Source organism: Chiloscyllium plagiosum, chromosome 48 (assembly GCF_004010195.1).
Source record: "Chiloscyllium plagiosum isolate BGI_BamShark_2017 chromosome 48, ASM401019v2, whole genome shotgun sequence".
NCBI classification, from domain to species: domain Eukaryota; kingdom Metazoa; phylum Chordata; class Chondrichthyes; order Orectolobiformes; family Hemiscylliidae; genus Chiloscyllium; species Chiloscyllium plagiosum.
In genome coordinates this window covers 2,645,499-2,648,422 of record NC_057757.1, presented here as the reverse complement: position 1 = coordinate 2,648,422, position 2,924 = coordinate 2,645,499, and the positions used below count along the sequence as shown (strand labels likewise).

The window sequence follows — 2,924 nt, the reverse complement described above, 5'->3', positions numbered from 1 at the left end:
CAAGTCGGCGGCCTGTCTCCCCAATATAGAGGGGGCCACATCGGGTGCAGAGGATGCAATAGATGATGTGTGTGGAGGTGCAGGTGAATCTGTGGCGGATATGGAAGTTTCCTTTGGGGCCTTGGAGGGAGGTGGGAAATTGCGGTCCTTGAAGAAGGAGGTCATCTGGGATGTGCTTTTTTGGAACTGGTCCTCCTGGGAGCAGTTGTGGCGGAGTCGAAGGAATTGGGAGAATGGGATGGTGTTTTTACAGGGGGCAGGATGGGAGGAGGTGTCGTCCAGGTAGCTGTGGGAGTCGATCGGTTTTTAGTAGATGTCTGTGTTGATTCGGTCGCCTGAGATAGAAATAGAAAGTCAAGGAAGGGGAGGGAGGAATCTGAGACTGTCCAGGTGAATTTGAGGTCGGGGTGGAAGGTGTTGGTGAAGTGGATGAACTGTTCAACCTCCTCGTGGGAGCACGAGGCGGCGCCGATACAGTCATCGATGTAGCGGAGGAAAAGGTGGGGGGTGGGGCCAGTGTAGTTGCGGAAATAAATTGTCACACAGTGTCCACGGATGTGCAGGTTAGGGTGGATTGGCCGTGCTAAATTGTTCCATAGTCCCCAGGAATGTGCAGTTTAGGGTGGATTGGCCGTGATAAATTGTTCCATAGTCCCCAGGAATGTGCAGGTTAGGGTGGATTGGCCGTGCTAAATTGTCCCATAGTGCCCAGGGATGTGCAGGTTAGGGTGGATTGGCGATGCTAAATTGTCCCATAGTGCCCAGGGACGTGCAGGTTAGGGTGGATTGGCCGTGCTAAATTGTCCCATAGTGTCCAGGGACGTGCAGGTTAGGGTGGATTGGTCATGCTAAATTGTCTCACAGCCTGTTTCCACACTGTAGGGATTCCGAGATTCTATGATTCTATGAAATAGTCACTGAATGGTTTCTCTTGCCTTCATCCTGTGTGCCTCAGTGACACAGATTCCCTCTTCTTAAAGAATGAGATCCCAAACCAATATTTCTCATCAGTATTTACTGTGGGAATAGACATGGAAGCTGGGGAACTCAGGGAACTGAATACTGCTGTCTGGAAAAGAAGTCCACATTAGCAAAGACAAGGTGCTGGAGGTCTTCAAACCCATAAATCCCTGGGGCCTGATCAGGTCTATCCCAGGATTTTGGGGGAAGTCTGGGAAAGTAATTGCGGGGCCACTAATAGAGATATTTGTATCATCGACAGTCATGGGTGAGGGTCTGGAAGGCTAATGTTGTGCCTTTATCTAAAAAGAGCTAAAAGTAAAAGCCAGGGATGTGTAGACCGGTGAGCCTGATGTTAGTGGCGGGTAAGTTGTTGGAGGGGGGTTCTGAGAGGCAGTGTTTATGGGCATTTGAGGAGGCATGGACCGATGAGGGATAGTCAGCGTGGCTTTGTTCATGGGATACATATTTGATTGAGTTTTTTTGGAAGAGGTGAACAAGAAGATAGATGAAGGCAGAGTGGTAGACGTTGTCTAAATGGATTTTAGCAAGGCCTTCGACAAGGTCCCAGGATGGTAGAGTGGTTCGTAATGTTAGATCACATGGGATCCAGGGAGAGCTAGTCAATTGGATACAAAATTGGCTTAAAGGTAAGAGACAAAAGGTGGTGGTAGACAGTTATTTTTCAGAAACGAGGTCTGTGACCAGCAGCGTGTGGCAAGGATCAGAGTCCACTGCTGTTTGTCATTTATATGAATGATTTGGATAAGAATATAGTAGGTATAGTTAGTAAGTTTGCAGATAACACCAAAATAGATTTGTATAGTGGACAGTAAAAAAGATTATCTCAGAGTACAACGGGATTAGATTAGATTACTTACAGTGTGGAAACAGGCCCTTCAGCCCAACAAATCCACCCACCCATACATTTACCCCTTCACCTAACACTACTGGCAATTCAGCATGGCTAATTCACCCTAACCTGCACGTCTTTGGACTGTGGGAGGAAACCGGAGCACCCGGAGGAAACCTACGCAGACACGGGGAAAATGTGCAAACTCCACACACACAGTCGCCCGAGGTGGGAATTGAACCCGGGTCTCTGGCGCTGTGAGGCAGCAGTGCTAACCACTGTGCCACCGTGCCGCCTACTTGATCAACTGAGCCAGTGGGCTGAAGGGATGGCAGATGGGGTTTAATTTAGATAAACGTGAGGAGTTGCGTTTTGGTAAGACAAACCAGGGAAGTACTTACACTGTTAATGGTAGGCCCCTGGGCAGTGTTGTCGAACAGAGAGACCTAGGGGGTGCAGGTACATATGCCCTTGAATGTGACATCACGGTTCGACAGAAAGGTAAAGAAGGGGTTTGGCATGCTTGCCTTCATCGGTCAGAGCATTGAATTCACAAGTTGAGACATCGTATTATAGCTGTACAAGAGACTGGTAAAGCCACATTTGAGTACAATATACAATTCTGGTTGAACTGCCACAGGAAGGGTACTATTAAACTGAAAAGAGTGCCAAACATATTTACACAGATGTTAGCCTGGGACTGGAAGGTTTGAGTTACAAGGAGAGGTTGGGACCTTTTTCCCCTGGAGTGTAGGAGTTTGAGGGGTGTCCTTATAGAGGTTTATAAAATCATGAGGGCTATAGATAAGGTGAAATAGACCTGGTCTTTTCCCCAGGGTAAGGTAGTGCAAAACTAGCAGCCATATTTTGAAGGTGAGAGGGAAAAGATTTAAAAAGGACTTGAGGGGCAATGTTTTCATGCAGAGGGTAGTGTGTATATGGAATGTGCTGTCAGAAGGGGTGGTAGAGGCGGACACAATGATAACAAAGATATTTGGACAGTACATGAGTAGGAAAGGTTTCAAGGGATATGGGCCAAATGCAGGCAAGAGGTTGTGAAACTTGAAAGGGTTCAGAAAAGATTTACAAGGATGTTGCCAGGGTTGGAGGA

At 47.5% G+C, this 2,924-nt stretch overlaps 1 protein-coding gene across 2 annotated transcripts in view; it reads left to right on the top strand.

Annotated features, from left to right (window-relative positions):
* Window positions 1-2,924, top strand: part of LOC122544317 (transmembrane protein 272-like) — an 11,088-nt gene that overhangs the window by 7,115 nt on the left and 1,049 nt on the right. The window lies entirely within an intron of this gene.